Genomic DNA, 10,299 nt, shown 5'->3' with positions numbered 1-10,299 from the left:
CCTTCTGTACTCTGAAAATGAGAAAATTGGACAAGTTGCTTTATGTTTTTAAATATTTTAGCGATGACAAAACGTTTATAATGGACAGAGTTTTATCCACTTGATATCTTGCACGTGAGGTTCAGCGTAAAATAATCAGTTTGCAACAAAAGGATGTTAATGACCTGGAGATGACAGCAATAATGGTTGAAAATGGGCGTCTTTAATTAAAAAAGATTTATACGATCTTAGTTTTTGAATGGTTTTTTTAAAATAGTATAACCGTTGTACAATCGTACTTGCAAGTTGCAAATACATTTGACAGCCTAGTAAGATTTCTGCTAATTTTTAAAAATGGGTTACATGAGAGAGTAAGTCCGAGTATACCTTGAATCAGACTAATAACGCAATCTAACTGCAAACAGTTTGTGAACAATCACCTAGGCTGTGAACAGCACCAATTTGCGCAACGATTTACAATGGACGTAACAAAACCTAACTGAATACAAGTGAAACAGAAAAATCCCGAAAGACATCTCACCTTACGTGAAACATGCGTAAGTGCTTGCTATAACCACGTTCAGCGCTGGAGACACGGGGACCCAGTCGGTTAAAATAGCTTACAATTACAAGACACCACATGATCTTACTTTACGTCGAACGAAGAACTGACACTCTCTCAGTTGCGTCATCTTCAACATCTACCCCTTCAAAATGGTTCAAATGGCTCTGAGTACTATGGGAGTTAACATCTAAGGTCATCAGTCCCCTAGAACTTAGAACTACTTAAACCTGACTAACCTAAGGACGTCACACACATCCATGCCCGAGGCAGGATTCGAACCTGCGACCTTAGCGGTCGCGCGGTTCCAGACTGAAGCGCCTAGAACCGTTCAGCTTCAACAGCCGGCTCTACCCCTTCGATAACCTCAGTCCACCTGTGTTCGTGGAGCAGTTACCCATAAAAAGCACTCATAATTCACGTGGAAATAGTTCAGCGCACAAAACCCTTTCCAAACAAGATATTGGAATGAGAGTTGGCAGTAAGCATCAATCAATACACAGTTCGGCGCTACTGTCGAGCACTTATTTTTATCGCTAGTTTCTCATTTTCCTTTTTATTATTCCGTCCTCCACTTCTTTCAGTACTGGTGATATATCTTCAGTTTCCGATGATCCATAACGTACTGCCATGTAGAACAAAGGAAACAACTTCCTTTCCAAGACAAATTTCCTTAGAGAGGACAAATATGACCCTTGGAAAAACAGCCAATGCTTCTGGAGGGGCAGAGCTGACGTCACAGTGCAACGGTCGGCACCCTAGCAATGGCTGCCGCGTCTGCGACGACAGATAACCAGGAGGCAGTGACAATCTGAAGCGAGCACAGCCGGATCGCCGCTAAGGTCAGTACCAACTGCGTTCTGTGCTTGTAGTAAGCTGATACAGTGCTGACGGACACTGGGTATTTTCTTTTATACAGGCACTAAGGGCTAGAATACGTTCTTACATCCTGATTAAGCGTAAAATGGGAGATGCTCATTCTACTCAAGCAACCGCCAAGGACAAGTGATGTTATTAGACTAATAGCCGATGCACATGTGTACACGGCATCAATGGGGAAACGGGATAAGTTTTACTCAGAAACATCAACCATAGAAAAATCTAATGGCTGAAATTGCACGAAAGATTTTGTTTCCATATACAAATAATCATTTCGAGTCTCCACAGTCTGTATTATTTACATTGTAGACATCACCCTTGCTTTAATAAGTACAGTGGCGAACTATTTGCAATTAAAAACATTAAAATACTCTCTGCCTGACTGCCAGTTTGGGTTTCTCGATTAGGACAGAAACGCTTAGCAAATTCATGAACATAAATCTAAAGCATACAATGAGAAAACGCATCCGGCGCGATTCCGTTATTTTCGTTATGTACTAATTACCTATTGCGTACCGAAGTTTTACCTTGGAGATATGCTGTATTTACACTGATACACTACAGCATATAGCAGCAAATACAACTAGAGTGTTATATCTTTCGAGAGAACGTCATAGAACTACACCCTGCTCATGAATGTGGCTCTACGTGTTTTTATTGCTTAGTTGTTGTACGCTGTTCGAAGAAAGAAACGTTTTCCTGTAAGAAAATGTTCTGTGCATTCCCCCTTGACAAATTGTAAAAATGTTAAATATACCTCCGAGAACAAATAGCTTTAATTTGTTGACAAGATTGATTTTGAACAAAATCCTTTCGGACATACCGCTGCGTCATTTTCATACATCTGTTCTCCACAAGCCACGGAACACTGCGTAACTGAGTTTACCATACACGATACTGTTAATCCTGATTCCTAATGCCCTAAACTATTTTATTCATATTGATATTGGCAGCAAACCAAGCGGCACATACATGAAGAGTTAGTCGCTTAGAACACTTGTTCCACAGTATACAGTTATCATATGTTTCTTTTTTTTTTTTTAATTTCCAAACACGTTCACAGGGATAGATGTAGTTATAGTAGCACCGAAAATCGACAGGAAATCATTCCGTCAAAGTGACAAAACTAGCCCGCATCTCGTGGTCGTGCGGTAGCGTTCTCGCTTCCCACGCCCGGGTTCCCGGGTTCGATTCCCGGCGGGGTCAGGGATTTTCTCTGCCTCGTGATGGCTGGGTGTTGTGTGCTGTCCTTAGGTTAGTTGGGTTTAAGTAGTTCTAAGTTCTAGGGGACTGATGACCATAGATGTTAAGTCCCATAGTGCTCAGAGCCATTTTGACAAAACTAGTTCAAAACCCATGCGAACAATTTCAGAGTAAACCCAACCCTGCAGCTCCAGAACGTAGAGAAACGTACTTTACTTGTAGTAGATGACGCCACGCAGCTCGCCTCAGTCGGCGCTTAAGGTCAGAGGTTATCAAGAGCTACTTCTCGCGTCCCCAACCTCAGGAGGCGAACGCCCTCTCGGTTGGCAGAGGCTTTAATTACCGCCTGTAGCGTCAAGGCGGATTACTGATTAGAAACCAATGCGGCAAAGGGCTCTCCTGTTCGACACTCATCCATTCATTCAGGAGATGAATGTTCACAGTGACTTGATCAATCGGTATTGTTTAGCCCCGTAGACTGTAACGTTCTTCTTCTTCCTCATCAGCTTCTTTGCCTTTTTCCCGTTTCTCTGTGGCGTCGACATGAGATGCGGAAATATTACATTTGATGGCCAGATGCCCTGACGTCAGCACTGCCCCACCCATCACAGCCCCCACACCAACCTTTCCCCACGACAGAACCTGTGTAACCCGCCTGTTTGCGTCCAGTGCAAATCTCACGTACAAGTTGTAAGTAGGCTGTTTAGGTTTTATATTGGTAACGCCACACAACGCTCTATATGAAAATCACTGGCTGTGCTGTGGGCAGTCTGTGGCTGGTTGGCATTGTTGTAATATTCGCCACTGTAGTGTTGGGCAGTCGGCTGTTAACAGCGCGTAGCGTTGCGCAGTTGGAGGTGAGCCGCCAGCAGTGGTGGACGTGGGGAGAGAAATGGTGGAGCTTTGAGAGCGGATGATCTGGACGTGTGTCCATCAGAGACAGTAAATTTGTAAGACTGGATGTCATGAACTGCTATACATATTATGACTTTTGAACACTAATAAGGTAAATACATTGTTTGTTCTTTATCAAAATCTTTCATTTGCTAACTACGCCTATCAGTAGTTAGTCCCTTCAGTAGTTAGAATATTTTATTTAGCTGGCATTAGTGGCGCTCGCTGTATTGCAGTAGTTCGAGTAACGAAGATTTTTGTGAGGTAAGTGATTTGTGAAAGGTATAGGTTAATGTTAGTCAGGGCCATTCTTTTGTAGGGATTATTGAAAGTAAGAATGCGTTGCGCTAACATATATTGTATGTCAATTTAGTGTTGATCAGAATAGGTAAAGAGCGAAATGTCTGAGTACGTTCAGTTTTGCTCAGCTGTTTGAAAATCAAATAGCGTAAGAGTTTTATCAACACAGTAATTCATTAATTTCTCTAAGAAGATGTTTCAAAGTGTGAGAACGTTTTCTAAATATTTGCATAGAGAGTATCTATCGAGGTATTCACCTAGATAGATTAGGAATCCGCCTGTATACCACATCCAGACTGGCTGGCTCGCCAGCTATTACCGTTAACCCGTGAGGTTAATTCGATTCGTGTCATGCTCGCCTTCCGAATTTCGAACGCTTTCGGGTATCTGAGCGAATTAAACCTGCAACTTCAGGGAGGGTAACAAATAGCAGATTTTAACTTATTGTGTGTGTACAGTATTGTAGAAAGAACGCATGAATAAATTTTTAGGTGATTTGGGCGTTTGCACATTCGAAATTAAGGACTCACAGCTGCCACCTCTGGCAACACCAACGGTTCTAACATGGCAGGGCATCGAGTCGAACTGGGTCTGGCTGACATATACGAGTCCGTCCTCATATGGTGCTTCAAAACTACTCATGAGCTGTGCAGTGCCTATGTATGACTGCAGGTGCAAATATTCATCCACCAAATAATTGTTACAAATTCAAGGTGAAACCTTCGGCTGTCTTTTATTTCGCACAATTAGCTACTAGTATCGGTCAATGACCATTGTCAGGCTTAGCTGGCATAAACGACAGCAAATTTACACCATAGTTTGAAAAAAAAGTAATTTTCTCTTTTGAGCCAACCATAGTACGTAAAAATTTGTCACTATCATAACTGCGTAGGATTATTTTCGTCAAAGCTTCTTGATTTTTTTCGTCACAGCTTCTTGAGAAAATTATCGTACACAGTTACTGTGAAATTTTTTTTACGTACTATGGAGGGCTTAAAAGAGCAAAATACTTTTGTTCAGATTATGATATAACTTCCTTGCTGTTTATGTCAGCTATGCTTAACAATGGTCGTTGACCGACACTAGTTGGGCGTTGTGCTAAATAAATTACGGCTGAAGGTTTCATCGTGAATTTGTAACAACTGTGTAGCGCCGGTTCCTCGTCAGTCTCACAGTAATCAATGATCGCTTGTTTTAAGTGGTTCTGAGATATGAATAGCGTTCTGCAAATTACAGCAGTCGGACACCTTCTGTGTCGGAGTACGTCAGCACAGCAAAAAAAAACATGGCGTCTTGCGATATCTACTTGGAAGACGACGCCACGGAGATGAATGCAGGCATATCCAGCAGCTGTAACGCGTCAGAAACCTTATGGCTGGTATCCGAATTACCACCCATGGAACTAGTTGTCTGGGGGAAAAATTATACCAGCGGATGAAGAAAACAGGATAAAGAAAAGGAGACTTATAGAAACCAGAATATAGTTACAGATTGGAAGAGATTTCTCAGGCTCGAAATATAGAATGACATGGACCAATAAATAAGGATAGAATGGAAGAAAATTTTCCTAAGTAAATGGAATCTAATAGTTTCAGTCGGTGATTTAGGAGTAAGGTATACACTGAGGTGACAAACGTCATCGGATCCCCCATAATATGGTGTCAGACCTCCTTTAGACCGGCATAGTGCAACAACTAGACGTGCAAGGACCCCGCAAGTCGTCGTAAGTCCGCTACAGAAATATTGAACCACGCTGCCTTTATAGCCACCTATAATTGTGAGTGTTGCCGGGCATGAATTTGTGCACGAGCTGACCTCTCGATTAGGTCTGATGTCGGACAATATGTGTGGCCAAATCATTCCCTCGAACTGTTCACAATGTTCCTCAGTCCAGTCGCGAACAGTTGTGAGAGCTGGTAACAAGGTGCATTGTCATCCAGAAAAATTCCGTCGACGTCTATGAAATAGCTACAAATCGTCTCCAAGTAGCCGAACATAACCATTTCCTGTCAATGATCGTTTCAGCTGGATCAGAGGCCCCAGTACATGCCATGCAAACGCAGCCCAAACCATTATGGAACCACCACCAGCTTGCGCAGTTCCTTGTTGACAGCTTGGGTCCGCGGCTTCGTGGGGTCTGCGGCACACTCGAACTCTACCATCAGCTCTTGACGAACTGTAATCGGGGCTCTTCAGAACGGTCACGTTTTTCCAACCGACGCGCTCACGAGTCCAGGAGAAACACTGCGGGCGATGTGTTTAGCAAGGGCACTTTTCTTGGCAGTCTGCTGCCATAGCTCATTAACATCACATTTCGCCGCACTGTCCGAATGAATGCGTTCGTCGTTAAGTTCCACATTGATTCCTGTGGTTATTTTACGCAGTGCTGCTTGTCTGTTACCACTCACAACTTCACGCAAACGATACCGCTCTCGGTTATTAACGGAAGGCCGTCGGCCGCTGCATTGTCCGTGGTGACAGGTAAAGACAGAAATTTGGTATTCTCGGTACACTGTTGACACTGTGAATCTCGGATTATTGAATTCCCTATACCTACGTTTGTAGCATTTGTAGACTTAGAAAAAGCTTTAGACAAATTGACTGGAATACTCTGTTTCGAATTCTGAAGGCGGCAGGGGTCAAATACAGGGAGCGAAAGGCTGTTTACAAATTGCACAGAAACCAGATGGCAGTTAAAAGAGTTAATGGACATTAAAGGGAAGCATTGGTTGGGAAGGGAGCCTATCCCCGATGTTATTCAATCTGTGTATTGAGCAAGCAGTAAAGGAAACAAAAGAAAAAATTGAGTAGGAATTAAAATCCATGGCGAGGAAATAAAAATATAACATTGTAATTCTGTCGGAGACAGAAAAGAGCCTGGAAGAGCAGTTGAATGGAATGTACAGTGTCTTGAAAGGAGGATATAAGATGAACATCATCAAAAGCAAAACGAGGATAATGGAATGTAGTCAAATTAAATCAGGTGATGCTGAGGGAATTACATTAGGAAATGAGACGCTTGGAATAGTAAGTTGCTATTGGGGAAGCAAAATAACTGATGATGGTCGAAGTAGAGAGGATACAAAATGTAGACGGGCAATGGCAAGGAAAGCATTTCTGGAGACGAGAAATTTGTTAACATTGAGTATAGATTTAAATATAAGGAAGTCTTTTCTGAAAGTATTTGTATGGGGTGCAGCCATCTATGGAAGTGAAACATGGACGACAAATAGTTTAGACAAGAAGAGAATAGAAGCTTTCGAAATGTGATGTAGATCAGATGGGTAGATCACGTAACTAATGGGGAGATTCTGAACTGAACTGGGGAGAAGAGGAATTTGTGGCACAACTTGACTAGAAGGAGGGGTCGGTTGGTAGGACATGTTCTGAGGCGTCAAGGGATCACTGATTTAGTATTGGAGGGAAGCGTGCAGGGTAAGAATCGTAGAGGGAGACCAAGAGAAGAATACACTAAGCAGTTTCACAAGGATGTAGGTTGCAGTAGTTACCTGGAGATAAAGAGGCTTACACGGGATAGAGTAGCATAGATAGCTGGATCAAGCCAGTCACTGGACTCAAGACCACAACAACACCAACGATTTCCGAAATGGAATGTCCAATTTACCTAGCTCCAACCATCACTAAGCTTTCAAGATCTGTTAATTCCCATTGTGCGGTCATAAAGACGTAGGACACCTTTTCACGTGAAGCACTCGAGTACAAATGATAGCTCCGCCAATTCACTGCCCTTTTATATCTTTTATACGCCATACTACCGCCATCTGTACACGTGCATATCGCTATCCCATGACTTTTGTCACCTTGGTGTATGTGTCTGACATATTACTTTTGAAGTACACATTGTGAGTAGTAACGTTCACATACTTACAAGGCTGTGGTTGAAGAAGCTGTGAGCTATCCAAGGGTGTAAAAATTGAATCAACGACAAGGAACAAATAATTGTATGCCTTGAGAGTCCAGTTAATTGAACATTTGTAAAAACGACGGAAATATTCACTTATGTCATAAGATGACACTGAACTCGCCAGTAGCGAAATTGAAATCCTAACTTCTTCAGATAAAGTTCTTAACTCTGCTGTCTTTATTTCTATAATTTTCACCACAGGACTCTGCTCGGAAGTTTCGTTACTGAAGGCACCCTAGCTGTTGAACTGTTCGACGTAGATGACATGAGGAAGTGTAATTCTGTATCTGAGCTCCGTCGACTCTCGTGGGCGCCATAAGAGTGAGGGTAGCCGACAAATGTGCTACTTTTCTCTACTCGCTTAGACTTTGTCCACCGTTATTTTCCATAAGTGCTGACATTTTATTGTGGCTGCCAGAACCGGGAGTTACGCAACCGTCCATTCGGCTGCGACGCTACCCCGACACTCCTCACGTACGGCTGGAAATTCTGCTAACTTGCTAGGCGCCCTTAAGCGTACGTGCTTTCATGAACTTGGGATGCAGCGTAACATTAACCACCCGCGTGCTACGTGCACCGTATAACTCCCATTTAACTTACCCTGCGTCACACTGTGGTTTTTAATAATATACCATCAACCTCCTTATTCGTCGTTTCCTCTTCATTCTTTTTTTAGGAGGGCGTGCTAAAAAGTAATGTCCATAAATATCTTATGGGGAAACTCTTAAAGCTTTTGAAATAAAACAAACATTATTAACATTATACATATTTGTTCTTCATAACAGCTGCTAGACGGCTCCGAATTGTAGCGTGTAACCAGCTGATGTGTAACGTAACTGTATCGGTGAGTGAGAAACAGCTTGCTGTAATAGAGTTTCGAATTCGAAGAATTTGGCCACAAATGGAAAACCATCTCCTTCATCATGACAATGCTAGTCAGCAAACGAGCGCTGCAACATCCTCCACACGGGCCTGACTCGCCCCCATACTATTTTCATCTGTTTGCAAACTTTAAAGAACACCTTCGAGGACTTCACTTTGGTAGTGATGCAGCGGTGCTAGCAGAGCAGAACTTGTGGCTTCGTCAAGTAAGACAAGTAAGTTTTACGGTGACGGCATCAACACACTGCTCTCTCGTTATGAGAAATGCGTTCGTCGCCAGGACTGTTGAGAAAGCAATATTCAGCTATGAAGAATGAAGATATGTAATAGAATGTCAATAACGTTTCTTTTTTTATTTAAAAAAAGCGGTTCTAGACGCTTCAGTCTGGAACTGCGCGACCGCTACGGTCGCAGGTTCGAATCCTGCCTCGGGCATGGATGTGTGTGATGTCCGTAGGTTAGTTAGGTTTAAGTAGTTCTAAGTTCTAGGGGACTGATGACCTCAGATGTTAAGTCCCATAGTGCTCAGAGCCATTTCAATTTTGTTACAGTGTAGGGGGAGCTTAAATATCGAAAACATCGTCCCAAAGAAGACCACCCGTTGCTGATCCTCGTTGTTGGATATTTGCACGCAAATAAGGACACAAGGCTTTTAAAAAAAAAAAGTCCCATATTCTCACATGAGATAGGACTGGACGAACCTAGAGACATGACCACTTTACTTTTGCCTATAATTCTGAGAGTTCAAGGTTTAGCCTCTCTCCTTATTAACGTATATTGCTTATTTCTTTCTGGTTACTTTTTTTCAGTGCTTCTTCCATCGACTATTGCACCGATGTCACTCATAAAGGTTACAAATGTTTCCTGTACAATCGAGTCGCTATGTACCATGTCGAGGTTGTGCTGGTTGCAAAACAAGATTAATCATTCTGCATAGTGCAAATGACGCAGCCATTGAAATTAACCACAATTATATGACGCAGAAAAGGACAATCTCGGTATTCTGCTATGATTTAGGCAACGGTGTCAATAGGCAAACCCATACGACACCCGCAACGTCGCAAATATATTTCTGGAAGCAATAAGCAAAATCAGTTGTTCAGTGCTACGAAAGGTACGCTGTGTGTCTTTCCTGTTTCGCATCTGTAGTTTTCATCAGTTCTGCTTGCGTAATTTTAAAGTGGGGGGTAGCTTCTTCTAGATAAGCTTAAGTATTGTGTGAACCGCGAATTTACTTTCAAAATATTTTCTTAAAGAATTTACTTTATTTACTAGCGATTCATCAAGAAGATTAACACATTTAATCACACTATGTGAGCGTGGAAGTAGTTGCCAGTGGACAACTGATGAAAACAAATTAAATTTCAACAAATGGAAATTTCATCCATAAAAACCCTTACTTAAAAAACAAGAACAGATTTAAAGATTATAATCAGGAAGCACCCTCTAAATATCAAGTTACAATTTATTCAGACACAGAAATAACAATTTTTTTTTTACAGTATGAGCTTTCGGGCTGAGAAGCTTGCCCCTCCCTTTTAACACGGCCGTAGTCACGACCGCTCACAACCACATCTGAAAGACTAGATTGGTGCACATCTGCAACACACCAGATTACTTTAAACTAAAAATTTTAACAACTCACACAAACACATAAACTATGCACCCCATAGGA

The 10,299-nt window shown here is 42.1% G+C and overlaps 1 protein-coding gene across 2 annotated transcripts in view; it reads left to right on the top strand.

The window, feature by feature from the left end:
* The first annotated feature begins 1,286 nt into the window (after nt 1-1,286).
* Nucleotides 1,287-10,299, top strand: part of LOC126469804 (uncharacterized) — a 44,016-nt gene continuing 35,003 nt past the window's right edge. Inside the window, exon 1 of one of the 2 annotated variants that reach the window (XM_050097067.1) lies at nt 1,287-1,383. The gene's annotated coding sequence lies outside the window, so the exon portion shown is untranslated. Of the gene's footprint in view, nt 1,384-3,485; nt 3,630-10,299 lie in introns of those variants that run through there. The other variant, XM_050097075.1, reaches the window with a different exon arrangement.

Source organism: Schistocerca serialis, chromosome 1 (assembly GCF_023864345.2).
Source record: "Schistocerca serialis cubense isolate TAMUIC-IGC-003099 chromosome 1, iqSchSeri2.2, whole genome shotgun sequence".
NCBI lineage: Eukaryota > Metazoa > Arthropoda > Insecta > Orthoptera > Acrididae > Schistocerca > Schistocerca serialis.
Note: the sequence above shows the minus strand (reverse complement) of the source record. Positions and strands in the feature narration are given on the sequence as shown.